General features: G+C 34.6%; 2 pseudogenes; one reads left to right on the top strand and one right to left on the bottom strand.

Annotated features, from left to right (window-relative positions):
* Positions 1 to 1,010: 1,010 nt before the first annotated feature.
* LOC143577903 (receptor-like protein 6) lies at positions 1,011 to 4,549 on the bottom strand (annotated as a pseudogene).
* Positions 4,550 to 13,908: 9,359 nt separating this feature from the next.
* LOC143577902 (receptor like protein 24-like) lies at positions 13,909 to 17,732 on the top strand (annotated as a pseudogene).
* Positions 17,733 to 26,646: the final 8,914 nt, after the last annotated feature.

Genomic DNA, 26,646 nt, shown 5'->3' with positions numbered 1-26,646 from the left:
CTATTGTTTGAGTTTTGAATCTTCTTTTGTAAAAAATGGATAAAAGAAATACGCGTATCTTTCACTGACAAATCAATCACCAACAATTACAATGGAAGATTAAAACTTCTTGAATACACAAGATCACAAACACATTGATCTTTACACCTCTCTTACTATCTAGCTAACAGATTATTGATTCAAACCTATAATGAATATAACCCTACATCACTTTTGAGAAGTGTTTACAGAGAGAATATTAAAAGACGAAGATGAAGATATAATATGTGTGTGTTAGATCTCACAAAAACTCTACCACATCCTTTTATATAGCTTCAACACTCCTGAGATATTATAAAGGTTATAATATCTCAGCCTTTTAGCGAAGCCCACATCAAAGCCCAAAACAACCCAACAGTAGTCCAGCAGTCCAACAGCCTATCTTCAGCTTCCAGCCCAATGGCAACTCAGCTAACAGCCCAATAGCAGTATCCAGACATAAAATATAACACAAACAAATAAAAACAACATTAGTATGAAAAATAAGATATTGAATTGCAAGAAAAGAAAATTACCATGAATATTTTCCACACCCTCCTCAATTCAATAGCCAAAAACATCATACATATGAAACAACTTGCACATCTTAGTATGATAACTTATTAACAACCATTTAGTGAATACATCAGCCACTTGGCTTTTATACTGAAAGTTCACTGTTTTAATGCATCCACTAGCAATCTTTCCTCTTAGAAAAAAGAAATCCAACAATTCTGTCATGAAAAACAGGATTGGCTGCAATAGAAATTGCAGCAGGACTGTCACAAAACAAACTTACAGGTAAACTTATGTTTACCTTAAGCTCACTTAACAAATTCAAAATCCAAATTATTTCACAAGTAGTAGAATACATTGCGCTATATTCTGCCTCTGCAGAAGACCTAGACAATATGTCTTGTTTTTTTACCTTTCCAGAAAACCAAAGAATTTCCTAAAAACACACAAAAACCATAAATAGATTTCCTGGTTTCTTAGCACTTGGCCCAATCAGAATCAGAATATGCTTTCAATTCTAACACATCACTTTTGTTAAAGAGAATACCTTTTCCAGGTGACCCCTTCAGATGCCTAAGTAATCTTATAGCAATTTGCAAATGAGACTTACACGGTTTGTGCATATATTGACTTAGATAATGCACAGCATATGCAATATCAGGTCTTGTGTGAGAATGGTAAATTAACTTTCCAACAAGCTTTTGATAACCTTTTATATTAATCAAAGCATCATCATTCTTTTTCCTCATATTGGAAATAATGAAATGTTGCTCAATAGGATTGCTCACAGGTTTGCATCCTAACATGCCATACTCTGCAAGCAAATCTAGGCAATATTTTCTTTGTGATAAACACAAAACCATATCACTTTTAACTACTTTAATACCAAGGAAGTATTTTAACTCACCAAGATCTTTTAATCATGAACTTAGTCTTAAGAAGTTCTTTAATTTTTAAAATCTCAACATGAGAATTACCGGTTAACACAATGTCATCCACATACACAAATAGAACAAAAAACATAGACTTATTTGACAAAACAAACATAGAATAATTACATATACTTTGCACAAAACCAAGTTCAAGTAAAACCTTTACAAGTTTCTCATTCCACATTCTAGGAGCTTGCTTTAAACCATATAAAGATTTTTTTAGTTTACAAACCCTAGAATTAGTTTTAGAATGATAACCTTATGGCACATCTATATAAACATCTTCATGCAGATCACCATATAAAAAGGCATTATTTATGTCTAATTGACATATTGACCAATTATTTTGAGCAACTAGAGATAAAACACACCTTACAGTAACCATTTTCACAACATGTTAGAAAGTTTCAAAGAAATCAAAACCTTCTTTTTTACTAAACCTGTTGGCCACAAGTCTAGCTTTATATCTTTCTATTGCCTATGAGGACTTATATTTTATTTTAAAAATCCATTTACAACCTATGGTTTTCCTATTATGAGGTAAATCTACAAGATCCCATGTATCATTTCTATGAAGAGCTTCAAGCTCATTATTCATAGCAATCACCCAATTAGGATCATTAATAGCCCCATAAAAATTCTTTGGTTCACTACTTTTATTCAACAAAGATGCAAAACACAAATTATGAACAGATAAATTTGAGTAATTTACAACTTTCTCTAATCCATATTTTACTTTTCCTTCCATCACATAATCATTTAAGGTTCTAGGAAAAGTCACACTTCTAGTAGACCTTCTAGGAACAGTTGAAATGCTTTCACTAATATAAATTCCCTCAGATCCTTCATATAAATGATCATTTCCAATCTCACCCTGAACCCAGTCTCAGTTCACTTCCACTAGTTTGCTGATGACTACCCCTACTCATAGTGGCTGTAGAACCTGACTCTGGCTGCTCATACCCATAAGAGGAATCATTACTTGGGTTCTCATCATTGGGTATTAGATCATTCATAGATTGTTCAGGTTCTAAGACATCATATCAGTCAAAAAATATTTAAATACGTAATATTAGGATTAATATTGTGTAATATTATGATTACATCTCTTGAAAAAAGAAAATGTTTTTTCTCTAAACTCCATAGTTTGTAATATTTTTTTGCTATTTGAATTACCAACAAAAACACATTTCTCAGCATTGCTGCCAACTTTATCTGTTTTATTTAAGATTGAACTAAAGCATAGACACCCAAACATTCTAAGATGATCTAAAACAGGTTTAAATCCAAACACACACTCGATCATAAGGTGATATATGTTGGGAATGGTACCTTGCAAACTGTTTCTTCTCATATTCAACACTACTAAGGAATTGCTTAATTTCTCCAAACATGGAGGAATCGAGCCAGTAATGTTGTTGAATGAGAGCTCAAGATACCGGTGAGACACTAACTCACATATGGAAGGTGGAATTTCTCCGGTCAGCATGTTGTGACTCAGGTCCAGTATTTGTAAACTATACCAAGGAACAAAACCCACTAGGAGATTGTGACTAAGGAAAATTCCTCTCAGTGTTTCCTTGCTAATGTTCCACATCCATCCGGGTATCAGGCCCTAAATTTTATTGTTATCAAGGTTCAATACCAACAGTTGGTGTTGAAACTGTAGAAATTCAGGAAAGTCTTTCAAGTTACAGGATGACAAGTATAACTCTGTGAACTCGGGTTGATTTTCATTTGTATGGCTATCTATTACTGAAAGTGTAATATTGTTTCCACTTAGATCCAAACGGCCAAGGTTCTTAAGAGAAAGAAAAAGGTAAAAGTCCACTGTGACATTGTTATTATTCAAATCAAAATCTGCTAGATTTTGTAAATTCAACAATGAGCTTGGAAATTGTCCTTTTAACTGATTTCCATAAAGGTATAACCTTGTAAGTTGGGTCATATTGAAAAATGACGATGGAATTTCACCATACAGGTTGACATCATGAAGACCCAACCAAGTGATCTTCTTTAGCTTACCTAACCAGTTAGGCAGCTTCCATCTATTAAAACTATTTCTAGATAGGCGCAAATATTTGAGTTTTGAAAGCCTTTCTAAAGAGGGAAGACTACCTGTGAAGTTATTACCAACAAGATGCAGGACTGTAAGGCGTGTCAGGTTGCTTACAGATGCAGGTAGAGTTCCCGTGAAATCACAATGTCTTAAATCCAAGATGTTCAAGTGTGTGAGATTCCCGATTGAAGCTGGTATGGATCCTTGAAAATTTGTATGAGCTAAAATCAGTTGTTTAAGTTCACTATTACCATGAAACTCGGGGATATATCCAGTAAGGTTGTGGTTATCTTGGACATCAAGAAGTTGCAGTTTGGGCAAATTAAATATGCCTGTTGGGAATTCACCACCAAGCCCGCATTCGCTCATAACCAATGATGTTAACAAAGAGGCATTTACCAAGTTGTCAGGTAGTTCAGAATCAATGTTGACCTCTGAGAGAAAGAGTTCTCTTAGAGTCTCACTTGAATTTTGAGCTAGATTTTGGAAGTCAGAACTTTGCAGCTTTAACCCATCGTTTCTTGAGAGATCCAAGGAAACCAAATTCCGAAGCTGTGAGATTTGTTTTGGGACCTCTCCACTGAGATAGAATATGACAGATTAAGATATGCTAATTGTGAGAGTCGCTCAATACCAGATGGAATTTGAGACGAACAAAAATAGTTATCAGCAAGGTTTAGTGTATGAAGGTGAATGAGGTTGAGGAGACTGTTGTTGGAGGAGATGGGGCCATAGAGAAGGCTGCTGCTCAAGTCAAGCCCGATCACATGAACGAACCGGCACTCAACCCCTTCCCATATGCAGCAACTTCTGGCACCATCTGATGTGTTGAGGCTCCATGAAGCAACCTTTGGATAAGCATGAGGATCAGAGGATGCATGCTTGTTAATAGACATGTTTTCTTTGAACTGGAATAACAGAGAGCACTCGTCAGCAAGGCTCAATGTTGAAAACTTATTGTCCATGGCATATTCAACATGTAATACCAGGATCAGAATAAACGCATGAAGAGATTTTGCCATGATTTTTAGAATTGAACTATGATTAGTGTTGGAGGTAATAAATTAAAGCTATGATTAGCACACAAATCACTTGCACACAACTGATCGATTTGTATTTTTCTGAACGAATGAAACAAGTATAGACGAATAGAAACCACTGCCACCAATAACGCATGATGGAGCTACTCATTACTTGGCCTATTAAATGGAGATAATGGCCCATTAACTTATTGGAGAAACAGACCCACTACTTTACTACCAACAAATTGGTGCAAGTTTGAGTCTCAGAAAACACGTATTAGATGGATTTTAGAGTAGATTTTAGAGATTATGTATTCGCCATTAAAAAAAACAGAGACCCATTCCCAGGCGACCCATTTGTTGCTATCTAACAATTATATAATCATCAACTTCTACGTTTGAAATAAAAATAAATCGTACTTGAAAAGGTAAACCTATGTTATGTCTCACAATATCTATAAACTTTCAAAAATAAACAAAAATAGTAATGTTGGTGTCATGGTGTGTAAGTGATCATCACTAAGTTCATTTTTACATATAAAAAATAAAAGTATGCTTCCAAATATAACTAGTTTTTTTACCCGACGCAATACGTCGGGGCAGCTGGCAACACACCAGGGTTGAAAAAATGGGTGTCGGTGAAACTCGAGTGATCAGTATCCGTTACGTTCGTTACGGTATACACACCATTGGTAGAATTCAAGCATTAAAACCAAAAGTATTAATTCGTCAAATTAACATAAAAAAACAAAATATATATAAAACGATGTTTATTTGGTCGGCAAACTCGAACGGTGGTAAAATCCAAGCATTATCGGTCCCGGGCATTGACGCGGTAATTTGACACGAATTCGGTCGATTTTGATTTAAGTGTGTTACGGTACTGGAACTAAAAAAACGAAAAAAATTATAAAAATTGAGGTGGACCAATGGCCAATTTGAAGGGGAGGGGGGGGTCATTCAGTAAACTTGTGTGTGGATAAAAAAAACTCGATCGTTGTTAGTCACGGGCATTGAGGCGACGAGTCTACGTGAATTTGTTATGCTACCGGAACTAAAACAAAAAAAAATGACGTTTAGTCGGTTTTCATTACGTTGTTATGAATACCGAACTAAAAACCAAAAAAGTAAAAAAAAAAAAAGTATTCTTGAGCATTATTACACATTAATGGTTCAAACTTGCAGGCTAACCCCACTTAAATAATGACAAAAAAACTACCTACGTTTGCAAATGCAGGGTCTCGATCCTCTGACCCAAGAACTAATGGCACACACCATCCGGACAAACAAACATATTTGCCAAAAGGCCATACCATAATAATATATACAAGCATGAGCTAAACTAATAAAAAATGCCTTGTGACGTCAACTTTGTCACTTGTACTACTTTAATAGTAATAGAAAACCTATTTTCCAAAATATTAATACATTATATGCTTACCATATATACTTTTTTCCTTTCCCAAAATAGGCTTTGATTATATATATAGAGGTTATAAGAGTGAGAGGTAATCTTCTTTTTCACATTTTTCCCCAGGGTAAAGGGTAAATAATATTTGTCAACAACATTCTTTTGGTTGACCACGTGTTATGTATATGGAGAACTCGGGATGACAAAGTGTTCAATAACAAATCAGAATCTCTTTCCAGAATATAGTCGAAGAAATTAATTAAGTCAAGAACATTCCACCGGCCTTCACGTTTTGAATGGTCTTGAGTCTGCTTCTAGAATGTATATATTGTTTCTAGCTTCTCGCTATAATTTTTTTAATAATCAATTATTCTCAGCAGGTTTTTGAGAGAAAAAATAAATCTCGCATTATTTCAAGAAAGTGCCCTGAGGCCCCTTGACACTTTTAGAAAATGGATGTGTGAAAGGAATACTCTTATTTACCGAGAATTAGTGGGTAAGGGAAGTTGTGCTTTTTAGTGGTTGACTTATTGACTCATGAAAGTAAATTCGGTTAATAAAAGCTTGCCTAGGTAATGATCATATTAACTTCAACAAATTTTGAACTTTAAAGTCAGAAAACTCCAAAATCATGTGAATTTTGATAAGCAGTCACATATGTTGTAAAAAAATTTGCAATTTGGAGCAATCATATATATATATAGATAAATGTCAGCTTATCACCTTCTAAAATCTAAATGTTAGTTTAGTTATTGCTAATAGAATATTAAAAAACAAACCTTTAACTAACCGTATAAACAAATGAACATAAATGAACACATTACCGAACGCTCACGAACAATGAATGAACACAACCTCTGGTCATTTAACTAAATGAACATAATTTGTTGTTCGTCTTTGTTCATTGATTAAATAAATGAACATAAACAAACTTCGTTGAACATTTGATTCGTTTACAACCTTTGCCATTAGGTTATCCTGAGTAGCCGAGATTGATTTGTTGATTGTTCAAAAGAAAAGACACAAAGGATATAGTATGATGAATAAGGAAATCTTAAAAAAGTTAATGACATAATAATGCCTTTATTTTGAATGTATATAGCAAATAATTAAAATGGTAGAGTGCTGCATGGATTGTCTTTCGGATATTAAATAAGGGAGCACGTTACCTTTTTATTGAATGCCATTTAAATTACTAACGGATCACTGATTCATTCGGGGAAAACCCTCTAGTCTAACATGGGACCCCTATTTTTTTTCTATTTTTTTAGACTGAGGGATTTGAACCGAAGACTTCCCATTTTTTAAATTAAAGTCTTTGAATGTCTCATTTCAATCAATTTAGCTGAGAATTATTGGCTGGGCGTGTATTACCTAACACACTTCAAATCTAATTGTTGCTTAAAACAATTCAGTTTAAAAATTAACGTTAACGCAAAAAGTCAAGTCATATTTGAACGTTTTGTAACATGAAGTATATAAAGTAATTATGAAACTTGGTTTTTACATGGTGATAATATCTTTTCAAGCTTCAAGTTTGGCATATACTTAATTTTGAACAATTAAATTTAATTGATTTATAAGCTGAGGCTCACATTCAAATATAATATTTTACTTTTTATCATAATTTTATCGATTGTTTGTGATTGTTTTGAATTTTGACGGAAACGTGTGCAGTTACGCTTTACGATTCTTGTGATTCCAGTCACTAAACTAGGGAACTTCGGTCGCAAGTACCAATTGGTAGAGAGAGAATAGATATTTATTTATATATTGGTCTGGATAAACTAGATAAATTACACAGCATATATCTTATAATTTGTATATCACCATTTCCATTGCACTCGTTGCCTCACACACAGCGGCTACAACTTTCAATTAATTAGGATAAAGGTTCACCTTCTTACTTTCCGAATTTTAGGAACAAACCACTTGTAATACCTTGTCGTCAGATACTCCCCACAAACTATGCCAATCACAAGCCCACTTACAATGCCAAAAAGTATAACAACCCAATCAATTCCATGTGGCAAGTAAGACTCGGTATCATCTTCAAATGGGACTTTGGGAGGTTCTGATGCTTTTGAATCCCCGCACTTAATGTATAAAGGGAATCCACACAATGCCTGATTTCCCATGTAAGAATTGTTTGAAAAGGTATCGAATTGTTTACCTTGTGGTATGGGTCCTGTGAGGTTGTTGTTGGATACATTTAAGACCTCAAGGAAATTCAGTTGTATAATGTCTTGAGGTATCATTCCAGAGAGCTTGTTACTTGAAAGATCCAGTGATTCAAGATTTATGAGATTCCCCATAGACGGTGGGATGGTGCCAAACAGTTCATTGTTAGAAATATTAAGCAATTGAAGACCACTGGACCTGTTCGTTTCGCGGAATTCAGTGGAATTGAACGGAATGGGATTTTAAATCCCACAGATTCCTGTGTTCGTTTCACTATGAACGGGAATTGGAATGGAAAGAGAATCCCATCAAATCCCATTTTCATTGGATTTTAAAATCCCACCAGTTTTGATTGGAATATTAAGGAATGTTTTAAACCCTAACTCAAGCCGCTCTTTCATATTATCATCTTCACAAGTCCACTACCATTGACTATGTTCCACCGCCTCTCTCCACCACCATGCTCCACCGCCGTTCTCTACCACCGTGAACCACCGTCCTGCTCGTCTACCTCCACCGCCGTTCTCTACCACCATGAACCACCGTCCTGCTCGTCTACCTCCACTGTCGTTCTCCTCCACCACAAGTTAGAGTTTTGTGTGTGTGCTTAAAGTTACAGACAATAACGGAGACGATGAAGCATGTATTATTCTTATATATTATTATTATTATTACTATTATTATTATTATCATCATCATCAAAAAACTACTCAGTCATTGTTGCTATCCCCTTATTGATAAACATATATTATTATTACTATTATCATTTATTTATTGTTATAATTTTATTTTTGTTTTGTGTTTAAACATATATATCCTTCTTATTATTCCCATATTTGAACATGGGTGTAGGTAAATTTTGGATACTTTTTAAAGGGTTATCAAAAGTTTTTGAAATTTTAACTGTTTTTAACAAATGTCAATTGCACACCAACTGTTCGTTGAAATGCTTCAACCAAATTTGTGCTTGATGAAATACTTTGATATAATTTGTTAGATATAAATTATCATAATATAGTTGTTTCAACAAATTTTAACTCATTGTGTGTTGGTATCGTGTAAATAGGAAATGGCTAGACTTAGTTTACAAACTCGCAAACGTAACCAAAGGAACACGACATTGATTTTGGCATGGTGAAACCAACTTATTACACTTCCGAGATAAAGTATGAACTTGAGAAAGAAAAGAAAACAACAATGATCACTTCCGAGATTAAAAAAATGACATCTTTGTCTCAATTGGAAAAGTTTAGAGCTATTGAAGAAATCAAAAGTGACTATAACAGGGTGTCGACCTTTTGGGATTTGGGTGAAGAAGAAAAAGAAGATTGGGTGAGGTATTTGCTGTCTAAGTAAAAGTTTGGCTATGTCATATTTTCGTATTTTGGTACTTTTATTAGTAGCGTTTACAACTTGTCGTCATATGTTGGAATGACTTTTATTCGCATTTTGAAAACTTTCTAATCGTATGTTTGAACATTGGTTTTAGTATGATATGTTCTAATTAATGCAACAATATACTGAATTTATTATTGGTCTAGACATGTATGATGAAGATGGATGATATGAGTTTTTGAACTTAATCGTATCAAATGTTTATTTATGGTGGTTTTATGACGTGTTATTGTGTGACAAGCATAAAAACATATATATTTGTTTTTTTTTATTATTTTCTTAAATTATTTTAGTAGTTCTAGATTTTTTATACTAGTTTTAATTGTTTTAAATTATTTTTAACTTTTTTTATATATATTTAATATATTTTTTTAATTATTTTTTTGTTTGATTTTTAAATAAATTTTCGATTTTTTAGTTAATTTTCTGATATTTATATTTTTATATTTTTTTAAATTATCATTTTTTTGTTATTTTATTATTTATATGTTAGTAGATTGAAGGGAGGTGAATAGAATGGAGAAGATTCCAATTCCAATAACATATTAACCAACCAAACATATGATATGGATTTTCAAACATTCTATTCCATTCCAATTCCAATTCCAATTCCAATTCCAAATCCTTTAAAAAAATTCCGTGAAACGAACGCGCCTCCATCTCTCAGGGATCAACATTGATTTTAAAATACCAGCTTCAATTGGTAATCTCACACAATTGTACATATTGGATTTAAGTAACTGCAACTTCATAGGGACTGAAAGAGTCCAAAGGATTGCTTTTCATTAACTTTGAACATAAATATATACACGATGTTATGCATGATTATAGGAGAGAATATCTCCTTTACAATTATACATAATCAAACCATTAATAACAAGTCAAAGTATATTTGAATTTTGAATATTATCTTTGGTGGCTATTACCCCCCTTCAAGCTAACAAGTAGTGATCTGACACGTAGCTGGGTGCGAAACCGTTCAAAGAGAGGTCTTGGCAAACTCTTGGTAAATATGTTGGCTACCTGGAGCGTGGTAGGAACAAACTTGGTGTGTAATTGACCAAAGGAGACCAACTCTCGAATGAAGTGATAATCGATATCTATATGTTTTGCACGTTTATGAGATACCGGGTTTTGACTGAGAAATAACGCGCTTTTGTAACGGTCAAGTGAGCCATCAACTTTATATTTGATGCGATATATCCATTTTGAACCAACAACATTTGAGTGACTAGGACGTTGGACAAGATCCCATGTGTTGTTGTTATGACGGGCTTTTAATTCATCCTCCATTTCTAATACCCAATTTGAATTTTTAAGAGCAGTTTTAATTCCCTTGGGTATAGATGCTGTAAGGAGTGCATGATGAAGTTGGTTGGTTGAAAAATCTGTTAAGTTGGAAAAATGCTTATTTTTGTAGATTCCAGACTTAGATCGATTATGCATATGGTGAGTGGAATTAGAAGGTGGTAAAGTTGTGTTGGTGTTTGAAGTAGGTGGTGGGTTGGTAGGAATGGCAGGAAGTTCTGGATCGGTGGAAGTGGGTTCTGGTGATGTTGAGCCAGAAGCTTCAAATGGGTTGGTGTGGGCTATGAAAGGTGGGGAGTTAATAGTGGAGGAAGTTGGGTTGGGAGATGTATGTGGGTCGATGGGGGTGTTAGCTTGAGACTGAGCAGAAGAGTGTGATGGGTTTGAGGTTGATTGGAAGGAGTGAACTGGACATAAAGTGCAATGTAGAGTGTTAGTGCAAGGGATGGGGTTGGATACTTTTGATTTTATTGATATTGGAGGTGCAGGAGGTGGAATGGAATTCTCAAAATTTGAAAAAAGTAAGCTTGCCTCATTAATGGGTGACACGGTGCCCGAGAAAGGGAAGTTATCTTCATCGAATTTTGCGTGTCGGGTTATGTAGATGCGTGATGTTGATGGATCGAGGCATCTATAACCCTTGTATTTAGGACTATATCCGATGAAAATACACGGTGCACTTCGCGGAAGAATTTTATGTTTGGTGTAATCACGTAAGTAAGGAAAAACTCGACATCCAAACACACGAAAAGTTGAGTAGGAGGGAGGATGATGAAAGAGCAACTCGAATGGTGATTTGTTGTTAAGAAGAGGTGTAGGAAGGCGGTTTATGATGAATGTGGCTGAAGTAAAAGCGTCCAACCATAGTTGGGCCGGAGCATGAACATTAAATAACATTGCCAAGCCTGTTTCGGTTATGTGGCGGTGTTTCCGTTCGGCTCGCCCGTTTTGTTGGGGTGTGTGAGGACATGATAGTCTATGAATAATACCATGTTGATGGAACAATTTTTGAACACGATTGTTGGTAAATTCGGTGCCACCGTCACTTTGAAAAACTTTTACATTGCATGTGAATTGGTTTTGAACCAATATTAAAAAATTTATCAATACATTGAAAAAGTCGGACTTTAGTTTTAATGGATAAAACCAAGTAAAACGAGAATAGTCATCCACAAATATAACATAATATAGGTATCCATCCGTAGATGGAATAGGATCGGGACCCCATAGATCGCAATGAATTAAATCCAACACATGTGTGGATCGCTTATTATTTTCAACAAAAGGCAGACAGTGTGCTTTTGAGAGTTCACAAGACGAACATAACCCCGGTTTAGGCAACAAAGAAGTAATAAAAATATGTCCAAGTTTATTTAAATTTGTAATGACATCAAACGAGACATGACCTAAACGATTATGCCATTTATCAAAAGACGCACGAAGATGCGGGGCAGCAAGAGCAGCAACAAGAGACTTGTGACCTTGGTATAGGACATAAAATCCATTTTCACAAGTTCCTCTAGCGATTACCGCCGCGGTTTTTCGATCCTGAATATGAAAAAAGTGATTAGAAAACAAGACATAAACGGGTGCATCGTTAGTTAATCTACTAATAGAAAGTAGATTTTTTGTAAGATTTGGAACCACAAGAACGTTATGTAATGGTATATTGTTAAATGTAGTGTTACCGATTTTGGTAACCGGTAATGACTGACCGTTACCGAAGGTAACATGAGTATTACCCGTGTCGGTGTGTGACTCCTCAAGACCATCGGTAGAGCGAAGCATGTGAACAGTTGCACCGGAATCGACTGTCCAATCCGGGGTAATACCGCACTGAGCATGGAAGGCTTGAGCCAAATTAGCATCTAACGGGGTAGCACGTTGAGCATAGCTAGCAAGGCTAGGGAAGGAGCTGGCATAGTGACCATCCTTCCTGCATAATTGACAGTGGGGTGGTCGCCTATTGTTGAAGGTTCGAGCTCGACCAGAAGAGGAGCCACGGTAGCGACCTGTGGAGGCACCACGAGAGGATTTTTGAGGATGAGAGGATCTGTTGTTTTGGACCGAGAAAGCTGCTTGTGGTGTGGATTGGGAATTTATGGTTGCCAGAAAAATCTCATGGTTCTCTGCTTGGGCTAATATGTCACGAAAAGGGGAGCGGGACGAACCATACGTAGTGAAGTAGAGAAGTTTTCAAAAGAAGATCCAAGACCACAAAGGAAATAGTGCCGCTTATCCTCGTCGGAGACGGGATACCCGATAGCAGCAAGTTGGTCGCAGAGAGCCTTAAACTTTCTGCCAAAATCGGATACAGGGGTCGTTCCCTTCTGAAGTTGACGAAGGGAATCACGAAGGGTATGCATCCTTTCAATCGAGCAATGACTGTAGGCATGTTCTAGTGCACACCACACTTGATTGGCTGTGGTATGTCCGATCACTTCGGACATGGCTTCTTCAGTTAGAGTGGATTGAATGAGGAGAATAAGCTTCTGATCATCTTCTTTCCACACACGAAAATCCGGGTTCGGAGTTGATTTCCCATCATTGGTGATGAGTTCAGATGGTGGGAGGGTACCATCAATGTGGTTGAGAAGATTTAGATAAGTAAGAACACGGTGAATTTGATTTTTCCATGGAAGGTAATTTGTGGAAGATAGGTTTATGGTGATAAGATGAAGGATGGTTTGAAGAGATGTGTTGATAGAATCTGTGGAGGAGGATGGAGAAAGAGGATGATCGATGATATGTGAGAGAGATGCTAGGTTTTAAGACTTTCTGGCTGATACCATGAAAGAGTCCAAAGGATTGCTTTTCATTAACTTTGAACATAAATATATACACGATGTTATGCATAATTATACATAATCAAACCATTAATAACAAGTCCAAGTATATTTGAATTTTGAATATTATCTTTGGTGGCTATTAGGGACTCTACCTGCATCTGTAAGTAACCTGACACAGCTTACTGTTCTGGATCCAAGTTATACATACATTTCAGGACCTTTCACACCTTTTGCCAGCCTATCAAACCTCTATTATTTAAACCTCAAACGTAACGGCATGATTAGTTAATTACCATCCTCACTTACGAATTTAACACACCTTATAGTTCTTGATCTTTCTGATAATGAGTTCACAGGTAGCCTTCCCTCTTTAGAAAGCTTTTCAAACCTCACATATTTGTCCCTCTCTGGAAATAATTTTGATTGATGGATGTTGCCTGATTGGCTTGGTAGGCTAAAGAAGATCACTTTCTTAAATCTTGATGATGTCAACCTGTATGGTCAGATTCCGTCATCATTTTTTAATCTGACCCAAGTTGAATATTTAATAATTTCCCTCAATCAGTTAGAAGGACAACTTCCAAGCTCATTTCAGAATTTCCAAAAACTAGAATTATAAAACTCTTTTAGAGTAAGGTGCCATTTTCATTCTTATGGTTTGGTAAATAATGCGAATTTAGTCCAAAAAGTTTTTTTTTACATATGGACCCTCCACGTTTCCCAGTTCCTGCCAATTACATCCAAATCACTAACCTCGTTAAATTTTATCGTGAAGTCAGGGGTAGACATGTATTTTCACTCTTTCTTTATTATAATACTTGTTTCAGTAAACTGCAATTTTTGTCCCTTTGGTTTGTCCAAATCTGCAGTTTTAGTCCAATAGTTTCAAATTTGCAATTTTCTTCCCTATATGGTTTTATTTCACTTGCAATTAAACTCGAATTCCATAATCTCGTTAAGTCCGGTCATAAAACCCATCAGCGTACCCTTCACGTGAGGGGCAGTTTTGTTCCTTTTTCTCCAAATACACCCCAACCCTTCACGTGAGGGGGTTGCGAATTAGGACTGAGGTTTATTTGGGGAGAAAAACGGCAAAACTGATCGTCACGTGAGGGGCACACAAATTGGTTAACGACCAGACTTAACTAGATTAGAGAATAACTGCAAGTGAAAGAAAACCATATGAAAGAAAATTGCAAATTTGAAACTACTGAACTAAAACTGCAGATTTGGACAAACTAGAAGGACGAAATCTGCAGTTCCCTGAAATAAGTATTATAATAAATAAAGAGTGAAAAGACATGTATACCCCTGACTTAACGATAAAATTTAACGGTGTTAGTGATTTGGATGTACTTGGCAGAAACTTGTAAACGTGGAGGGTTCATAAGCAAAAAATAAACTTTTTGGACTAAACTCGCATTATTTGTTAAACCATAAGGACGAAAATGGCACTTTACTCATTATTTTATTTGTTTGATTACAAAGTCACAGTGACTTTTATCTTTTTCTTTCTCTTAAGAAACTTTTGTATCTAAGTGGAAACAATATCACACTGTCAGACATAGATAACCACGCAAATGAAACTCAACCAAAGTTCATATACTTATGGTTGGCATCTTGTAATTTGAAAGTCTTTTCTAAATTTCTGTGGTTCCAACATCAACTGGAGGTATTGAACCTTGATAACAATAAAATTGAGGGTCTGATACCAGGATGGATTTGGAAGTTAGCAAGGGAACATTGAATGATCTTTTGCTTGCTCAAAATTTCCTAGTGGGTTTTGAGCAACATGTTGTTCCTCAGGTTGGTTTACAGTCACTTGTACTAAGTTACAACATGTTGACTGGAGAAATTCCACCATCCATATGTAACTTGTTGAATCTTTGGTCGCTTGATCTGTCATTCAACAAATTACTGGCTCGGTTCCTACGTGTTTGGAGAAATTAATCAATTCTGATTTGTTAGTGTTGAATCTTAGAAGCAACGGTTTGCAAGGAACAATTCCCAACATATTCACTAGTAATGAAAATAAGCTTCAGATGATTGATTTAAGTGAAAACAAACTGAAGGGGCCATTACCTAGATCATTGGAGAATTGTGAATCACTCGAGATCCTGGATCTTAGAAGAAACACTTTGCAAGGAACCATTCCCAACATATTCATCAATAAAAGCAAGCTTCAGATGATTGATTTAAGTAAAATAAAATTAGAGGGGCCGTTACCAAGATCATTGGAGAACTGTGAATCACTCCAGATCCTGGATCTTGGACGTAACTTAATAGAGGACATGTTCCCCTTCTGGTTGGGAGCACTTTCAGATCTACAGGTTCTCATTCTCAGATATAACAAATTTCATGGAATTATTAGAATACCAAGTAATATAAAAGTCAACTTTCCAAAATTGCACATCATTGACCTGTCATACAACTCATTTTCTGGTGATTTGCCAAATCAGTATTCCCAGGAGTGGTCAGCAATGAAGGAGACTAATGCAAACGCAGCATATATGTATTTCTCGATCCAAATGACTAACAAAGGTGTAATGATGGAATATGTGAAGATTATTAACACTTTCTTTGCAATTGATCTCTCAAGTAACATGTTTACAGGGGAGATTCCAGAGTCTATCAACACCCTCGGTGGTCTTCAGTTGCTTAATCTTTCTAATAATGAGTTGTGTGGCGTCATCCCACCATCCATGAGGAATCTCATACGTCTTGAATCATTGGATCTTTCTAATAACAAGCTCTCCGGTACAATACCACAAGACTTGGTACAACTGAATTTCCTTGTCTTAGATGTATCGAACAACAACTTCACTGGAGCAATACCACAAGGTAAACAGTTCTATACCTTTTCAAACAATTCTTTCATGGGAAATCGGGCGTTATGTGGATATCCTTTATCCATTAATTGTGGAGATTCAAAAGCATCAAAGCATCCAAAAGTTTCATTGGAAGAAGATACTGAGCCTGACTTCCCAAATGGAATTGATTGGATTGTTATACTTATCGGTGTTTGGATGTACTACTGGGTGGTGGTCGATGAATCGAGCAGCGGTTTGGAAGATGACGATGCTGGATACGTGAAGAATTGGTGGTGTCACGGACAATGCTTTATTCTCGGCAACACCACCAAATGTAAAATTTGTTGGGACATTTATATATTTTCCTTCCTAAGATCACTAATTACATATTTCCGCAAGCTAAAAGATCGATTACTTTACGTTATTCGTTTATAATATTTATATATATTTTTTGGAGTTTAATTTTCTTTATTGTAATAAAGTTAATAATATACTTAACGTTTAATGATAAGATGGTTGCACAAATAAATAAGATATTATAACCTGGTTTAAAAGTTATCTTTGTTTATAATTAGTTTTAGTTAAGAAAGATAACTAACTAAATGCTTTTAGTTTAATTTTGTTTAGAAAGATAACAAGTTAACTTACCTCGACGACGAGTAGTATTTTTATTTTCTTATTTGTTGTTTCTTATTTTTTTAGTTTGTAAATTTTATTTTTATTAATGAAAGTTCTTATTTATATATATTTTTTTAAAATTTATTGCTTTAGTTTTTAAACTAAACAATAAAATTCTTTATGGTAGTTTGAATGCATAATTGCTAGCTCTTAAAATAGTTCAAGATAGTTGAGGGTAAAATGATGTGACAGTACATGATTAGTCAATGACAATGTAGTTTTACTGCCCTTAGGTGACTACTCTCTTCATCTTAAGTAGGGCTGTCACTTTTACCCGACACTACTAGAAATTGAGGCATTTGCGACTATCCGTTTTGGTCGCAAAACAGTCGCAATTACCCTTTTGCAACCGTTTTGCGACTAAAAACGTGGTCAGAAAACACAGGTCGCAACTGCTCTGTTGCGACCAGTTTGCGACGGCTATCACATTGTGACCGACGTTGACATCGCAAACATTGCTACCTCTGCAGCGGTCGCAAATTTTGCGACTACTGCTGCAGTCGCAAATCTTGCGACCAGAGTTGCAGTCGCAAATCTTGCGACAACTTTTTCCGTTGCAGTAACCACTGCTGCAGTCAGATACTTTGCCACCCCTATTGCGACCACTGGCTAATATTTGCGACCTCTTTTTATTCCAATTACTTATTGGTCGCAACCTGTCAAAATATTCTGACAAAAAGCACTACAAATTATATTTATACACACTCACATACACAATCATATACACAAATAAAACTAAAGTTTCTATTATAGGCATTCAATATAAACAAAATGTTATTCAACGTCTATAAGCAAACAAAAAAATTGTTATTCCTACCATTCTTCTATATCCAGTTACATGAGCAACTTTTGACACCAACTAGTCATTCGGATATATTTGGGTCTTTGAAGATGGAAAGTGATACCTGCCAAACACATACCTATTAACTCAATAAGGGGTTTAAAATATTACACAAATGATGAAATGGAACCATAGATCAAACCTTGAAGAATGCTAGCGTTGTACTCCATTGTTCCTTATCTAATAAAATATGATACCGGTGTTGTTAATGTTTGGATCGTAAACCTTGGTCCTAAACGCAACCTACACACATATAAAGAATGCAAAGACCAAATCATCAATCCAAATAGATGGTTAAGTTAATAACAAACATTAAAACAATACTAAATTAATGATTATAAAGTAACCTGAGAAGCCATAAATTTGAGTGACTCAACCATCTTGTTTGCATGTGAGGTACTGAATTCCATTTTTTCTGCAACTCAATATGCACTGGTCAAAGACTGAAAGACGAGACTTCTCTTGACCGGTTACACACCAAACCTTTTATAAAAACAATTCGTGATGTTTATTATTATTTTTCTGGGATAAAACCAGGGGCTAGATCACAGATTTAGGGTTGTAAACGAATTGTACAAGCATGAACAGAGAATGTCCGTGTTCGTTTACTTAATTTAGCCGATCAAGTGATCAAACACTAACAACTAAACTAAAAAGGTTTTCTTTTTTCTTGTGTATGTTCGTTCGTTAAAAAAATGAGCATGTCCTTTTTCGTTTATGTTTGTTCGTTAATAGTATAAAAACAAACGGTTGATAAACGTAAACGAACAAATGGCACCAACTGGACATAGATGAGCGACATACATAAGCAAAAACCAATTTAAACATAAAAGTAATCTAAACAATGTGCGGGACCTAAAAAGTTATTAAAAGTAAACTAAATTGTAATCAGCCAAAAAAATTAAATGGATATATATAGAAACAAGTGTAAACAAACATAAAACCAATAGTTATTTAAGGTCTCACAATTGTAGACTTGTAGTACCACTCATCTTGTTAGAAAATCTGGCAGCTTAACTTCTAATACTTTACCCACATATATACTCCACAAACAACCAAAAAAAACTAACAGGACATTTAGCCAACAATTTACAAAGTACACAACAAAAACTCAAACCAACAAAGAATCCACTGAATATAAAGGGCAAAAGCAGTAAAAACACTGAAACAAAAGTGTTTCAATTAGACATACCTAACTGTTTATATGCAATCTGAGCACAACAAACTTCAACCAGAATGATGATGACTTTATTATACACAAAAACCCCACAAAAACCCCACATTTTAATAAACTTTACAACTCTGTCTATAGGCCCTAAATCCTAACGCACCAAATCAAAATAAAAACAAATAAAAACCAATATTAAGAGTACATTGTGCTCATATACACAATCCTAAATGCCAAACAACCAACAAACTGACGGCTGATCGATTAACAAAATAACAGCAAATATAACACCATACCTGTGGTTCCAAAAGCCGACGATGATGACAACGCACAAACACTCAAAAAGCAGAGGAAACTAGAACTGATCACCCTACCAACAAAAGAAGATGTAATTATTAATAACCCAAATGTGACAAGTGGCTTAAACACTTGCAAACCAGAGCGAAAAGCTCAGCAAGACCTGACCCTACCAACAAAAAATGGTAAACAAAAGAAACTACTGTCGACCTGTCTCGAACTCACGGAAAACACAGAACCATAAAGAGTTAAAAGAAGTCACAAAGACCATCTCAACACCAATGGAGAATGAAACTGATTCCAATAAACATATCTTATATCCTACAAATTAACAAAAGAAATTCTATCACGAACCTTTAACATTTAACAACTTAAAATCACTGCCTAATAAATGATAATTACCTCCCCATCTTGTAAGTTCAATGCATATAAACTGGTGTTAGCAATACACATTCTTGAATGAAGTGTAACTACCTCCCCATCTTGTAAGTTCAATGCATATAAACTGGTGTTAGCAACACACAATCTTGAGTGAAGTGTAACTACCTCCCCATCTTGCAGGGTCTAACGAAAGGCTTCCAATACGTGCTTCTGACACACGATTCCTGCCATGTAAACAATATACATAGAAGCAGAAATATTTACCAACTTAAAATCAAAATGCAACATAAGAAGTATAAACTTGATCTAAGACTATTTTGAGAAGGGATTGACTATCAAGCTTAACTCATAACAAACAAGATGATTCAAGATTATGCGCCTAGTCATTTCCATCTTAGTATCTAGCACCAGGTTACAACTCGCTGTATTTTTTGCTCATCACAGTTCCAACAAGATGATACAAAGATTCAATGATTATAAACCTAACCTTTGATTTAAACCTATTTATACAATTTCACAGCATATAAAACTGCAATAGCTCAAACAATCGTTAAAATCCAGTTTGATGATTAGATGCTAAGTTACAATTCAATCACACAAACCCTAATCCTACAATTGCATCAATTTTGTTCTACCTAGGGTTTTGTTATTGACCAGAGGGATGCATCGATTATAATAAACCGGACCAGGAACTCATAATCACGGCTGAATCGAAACAGACGGATAATAAGAAAGGAATTACGGACCGATTTTGTATGGATAATAAGAAAGGAATACACAACAAGAACATCTGCAACACCTAATTTGATGAAATTGAAACATAATTAAGCAAAACTTGGCCCGATTTCATGAAATTGAAACAAAAGTAAGCAAAACAAGACCTAATTTCACGAAATAAAAACATAATTAAGCAAAGCCAGACCTGATTTGATTAAACTGAAACAAAATTAAGCAAAACCAAACCTAATTTCATGAAATTGAAACAAAATCAGCAAAACCAGACCTAATTTCATGAAACTGAAACAAATATAAGCAAAACAGGAACTAATTTCATGAAATTGAAACAAAAATAAGCAAAGTTAGACCTAATTTCATGAAATAAGCTGTTACAAGACGTATAAGTAGAAATTCCGATCAGTCGATTTACCGGACCGGCGAGCCCTCTAGAGTCTAGCTGAAATAGGAGGAATGCTTAACAACGATTAGTTTTAAGTTGAACGAAGATCTGTGGAACGGCGGCGATGTCATCGACGGGATGAGAAGAGAGGCTTCGTTGATGGCGAACGGTGATGTCGAGGATCGACGATGAACACTGTTGATGGCGAAGCTTCGTTGATGGTCGAGCTTCGTTCAGATACTGTTACGACGGTGATGGCGAAGATTGGCGAACGGTGATGGCGGTCTGCGACGGACATTGTTCGAAGAACACGGTTGATGTCGACGGGAAGAGGCGGAAGCGATAACGGAGGGCATATGGACTGAGAATGAGAAACGGTGGTTAGGGTTTTTGAAAGGGTAAGTAGAAATTGGGGGAATTGACGGCGAGATTTCTTTTAAGAAGAATAAAAAGTATTATCTTCTTTTTATTTTACTGTTGCGACGTCTAGAACGGTCGTAATGTTTGCGACCGCGTTTTTCATTGTGAGACCGTTTTTTATAATTTAATAATTTTAATTAATTAGTTTTAGTGATTGTTGCTACCAAAACAAAAGGCGGTCACAGAGTTTGCGACCGTTTTTCAACCGAATATGTTTTGTTTGTTTATTTTGCAACCACTATGATTTCGGTCAATAATTTTGCCACCATCTGTTTTTCGGTCGCAAATTTTGGTCGCAATTGCCAAGTTTTCTAGTAGTGCGAAACCCGAAACCCAACCCGAAAAAACACGTACCCGAACCCGAACTAAACCGACCCAAAAAACCCGAACCTGAGAAAAGACTAACCCGAACCCGAAGCGAAGTAATTAGGGTTGGTTCTCGGGTTTGATTTATAAGTTTTGGGTCAACCCGAATAAACTTTTAGTTTTGAAATTATTTATATTTTTAGGTATAATAGGTTTAGTCTTAGCCACTAACGTTATCGGAATCTGGTCCCAATCGATTGTTATCATTACAACTATTAAAGATCGATTGTTTATTGTTAATTTATGTTTTCTATTTATTACTAATAGCAATCGTAATCTAAAAACCAAATCACGCCCGATTGAAGATGATTATGGTTCGAGTTAGTTTTACTCTTCTTTTGGATTGTTTTATCAAATAATGTTGGTTTATTATTTGATTATTTGCTTACGAGCAAAGAATAATATGTTGTTTTAATTTTAACATTGTAGTTTTTTAGTTTTATTTGTGTTTTTTGTTTTGCTTCTCGGATACTCGAAACCCGATTAACCCAACCCGAAAAAACCCGAACCCGAATGACCCGAACCCGAAAAATCTGTAAGAGATTTGGGCTGGGTTTCGGGTCAAGATTTAAAACTTTGAAACCCGAAGAACCCGACCCGAAAAACCCGAAACCCGAAAAACGAACCCGAAGAACACCCCTAATCTTAAGGAGGTAAAAATAAGAGAAAATTCCCAAAGTAATCTATATATGGTGAGAGATTCCAAATTTGTCCACTCAATATCGTTTTTCCATATTTATCCCTTTTCTAACGCATCATCGGCGATGTGTTTAAGTATTCCCGTCGACGAGTTAGCTAACACATAGTCAACGATGTGTTATGCCTCCAACCACATAGTCGACGATGTGTTAAGCCTCCAAACACATAGTCAAAGATGTGTTAGCTATCCAAACATAGGGTTAAAGAAGTGTTTAGCATTTTGTTTGTTTTTTTAATACTAGTTTTACTTATATTTGGTTTCTTTCAAACTTTTAATATATAAAATTTATATAATTTCGAATTTACCGTTGAGACGTGTTTCTTTATCTACATGTTGACATAAAAAAATTAATCCATGTCGAGTCAAATTTTATTGAACATTTCGATATTAATTTAACACCGCTCGGTTTTGAGTAAGTTTGTGTAGGTCCGTAGATAGAAAGACATGTCTTAACAGTACATTCGAAATTATATAAAACTTATATATATATATATATATATATATATATATGTTTTGGATCAATTCAGAAGTTTTTTTACAGCAAGAAGTGAAGATGTAACTCCATTAATCCCTAATTTCACTCTCTTTCTTATGTGTAGGTGCATATGTATGTGTGTAGATACGTATGTTTGTATATGTGTATGTATGTTTGTATGTGTGTAGGTATATAGGTTTGAATGTGGCTCGGTACATTTATATGTTTGTATGTAGGTTTGAATGTGTAATTAAGACATAAATACAACCAACCTACATATATGTATGGAACATCATATGAAATAGAGTGAAATTAAGGATTAATGGAGTTATACCTTCACTTCTCGCACTTCTCCCTGTAATATCACTTCTCGCAAGATCCATCATATATTAAGTGTTATAAAAGAAAACCAAATATAAGTAAACTAGTTATGATAATATAATATTAAAAAAACAAACAAAAGACTAAACACATCTTTAACCCTATGTTTAGATAGCTAACACATATTTGACTATGTGTTTAGAGGTCTAACACATCGATGACTATGTGTTAGCTAACTCGTCGATGGGACTACCTAACACATCGCCGACAATGCATTAGAAGATGGTCAAATATGGAAAAATGATTTTTGTGAGACAAATTTGGAATCTCTCACCATTAAAGGATTTTTTTTAAAAATTTCCTTATAAATAAGAAATCCCAACCACCTCTTAATTTTAGAAATAGACATTCTTGTATTTAGTATTTAGAAAAAAAAAAAAAAAAAAAGCCTAGAAGTTAGGCAAGATTAGAAATTAATTTATACAACTATTACAAATAAAAAATAAACACCTTGTTTAGAAATCAACTACTTGTATAAAAACCTTTTTTTTTTCTTTTTAATACTAGAAGACTTAAACTTAAATGCATTTTAACTCATTGGTGTTTGTTTTAAAGACGCTGCGTTTACTAATAGGCCCAACACCATTGATAAAAAAACAACTAAATGCATGTTTAAACATAACGTCCTATGCTAAAATATGAACGCTCTATTTAAACTATAGATGCATTGTGCAATGATAGTTGGTTAGGACATGTATTGATGATTGCCGATACATATTTAAAAATCAAGTCTACGTAACTTTCAAAATAATCGATTACACTACATCAACTCCTTTTATATTGAATCATTACTAGCCGAGTGCCCACGCGATGCGGCAGAGTATGTACGCAGACATGACACCAAATGTGTAATCTCACTTAGGTGAATTGATATTAACAGAAATAAACGAACGTGATTTTTGGAATAACTCTCGAATGCTTTTATTAATCCAAGAAAAATAACTCAAAAACTTAGATTACAATCAATACCATAACTCGGTATTTATAACCTAACCAATACGTGTTAGACTATAACTAGGATTGCTAAAAACAATTAATTCAGATAATTAATTCAAACTTGATAATTATCTCTTATCCTTAACTAACTTTACTTGCACTAAAAGACCTCTTCTTTGTACCGCAAGCCACATATAATTAAGGACGGTTCGGTAATTAATTCCAACATAATCAATGTTACCGTTTCTGTAGGTGCGTGACTTCACAATAGTACGTGCGTAAACCGAAGATAGTATGCTCGTATTGTGACATTGGAATCTTAATCGGTGTTAGTAAGCACGCCACACAACGACTGTGCACGCGCAATCAGGTGTCGGTGCACACGTAACGCTACATTGAACTCGTCTTGACCCGCAACCCGTTCCGATTAACACTGTTCTTGCCTGAAATTCGTTATAACTTGACCCCTAACATTCAACCCAAACCCATCCCGAACCAAACCAAATTAACTTTTTTTACATCGACTCATTCCAACCTTAACCTTTTAGACTCATGACCCGAACGGTCGAACCCGTCCGATTTTTTTCCGGTCTTTAATGGTAATCACGTAACACATTAAGTTTTTAAAATGAAAAAAGTATAGAAATATCCTACTCAAATTAAAAAGAATAAAGTCTTTGTTTTTATGTATAATGTTTTTTAAAAATAACAGTGTGTGAAAAAGTTATAAACGTTTAAAAGTCGTTGGGGAAGTTTGTTTAAATAAGGGGTATATATGTAACTATTATATAAATTAACAAAATGTGATTAAAGTTAAAGGACCAAACATATAATTATTGTTGAATAAATTACAAATCAACCATAACATGATTTTGCTTTTGCTAAAATAAGACAAACTTGTCAAAAGGCAAAATTGACCATAAAATATCTTAATTTTATGCATTATAGTTTGTACTAAAAGCAACAAGTTTGATAGCTAATAAAAATTAAGAGATCCCTATATAGTATAGATATAAGTATATAAAAATACATAAACCATACAAGATACAGTTATCGAGAAAATTCAAAATGTATATATGTACCATTTCTGATATAAAAAAGATTAAACACATAAACTATGGGTGTGCATAAAACCGTAAAAACGAATCGAACCGAACAACCCAAATAAACCGAACTGAAAAAACCAAACCAAATTAGAAACCGACGGTTCGGTTTTGAACTTTAGCAAAAACCGAAATATTGGTTTTGGTTCGGTTTTGTATATTATTAAGAACCGAAAAACCGAACCGCACCAAAATGACAAAAACAATCAAAATAACTATAATTACTTAACCGTAACCATTAAAACAAATCTACCGATGACTATTTATTTATTTTTAACATATGGTTAATAACAAATATATTTGATTTCTACGTATGATTAATGACTAATAATACTGGTATTTTTAGTTTTGATTTTAAATGTATCTTTTATTAGCTTTTAATATTTGAAGTTCAAATATTCAAAATTATATTAATTATTAGTTTAAAGAAAAAAAATAGCGTGTCCAATTTTAATATCCCGGGTCTTCTTTTGAATCGATTGGAGCTGATATCACATGTTTATTATTGCAGTAATACAGTCTTCGTCTTTGCAAATTATAACGTATCCTAATCACATGTTTTAATGAATCGTGATGGGTTTTATTAGGTTAACATGTATCCTAATTTTTGGCACTTAATTTTTAATTTAAGAAGAAAATGGTCATATTTTTCACGTAGACCAAGTCTCTAAACCAATAACTAAAAGACACAAATCTCTAAACCAACGAATAGTACTCCTTGGAAGATGTTGGGTATGTGATGAATACAACTCAATTCATATAGTAAAAGACACAAATCCTACATCATTGGTCATATTTTCCACGTAGAGTAGACCAAGACCTTCGGTCTTTCTCTGTATTTTTTTTGTGCATTTTTCCATATTAAGCAAGACCATTAATATTCTTCATGTATCATATATGAAAAATAAATTATTATGCATTTTCATCCACAATAAACATTAAAAAATAAAAAAGAAGATACATAAATCAAGATTTTTGTTTGTTTTTATTACTATACCACCTAAACATGATGTTAACTTGTAATAAGGAGTCCTACCTTTGGTCTTTGGTCTTATATCACCAAAGCCTACGTAAAATAAAAGGAAATCAAAAAGGTTACGTGAAGGAAGAAAATCATTATACAACAATTATGTTTAACAGTTTTTAACTGTATAAACTACCTAAGTTTTAATATAATTTCTATTGTGAAAATATTCATTATCTATTGAAACGCTAATTAAGCTAAATAGAATTATAGAATGATTATAAAATAATTTGTCTCAATTCACTAATACTGTCAGTGAAAGCGGAGGGACCGTAGATAGGTCATTAAATGCCATCACAAATCGGTTGCAACAGTTGC

Source organism: Bidens hawaiensis, unplaced genomic scaffold, assembly GCF_021521415.1.
Source record: "Bidens hawaiensis isolate Kalapana, Puna unplaced genomic scaffold, B.hawaiensis_p1.1 tig00028894_1, whole genome shotgun sequence".
Classification (NCBI taxonomy): domain Eukaryota; kingdom Viridiplantae; phylum Streptophyta; class Magnoliopsida; order Asterales; family Asteraceae; genus Bidens; species Bidens hawaiensis.
The sequence above is the reverse complement of the archived record's forward strand: the minus strand, read 5'-3'. Positions and strand labels throughout refer to the sequence as shown.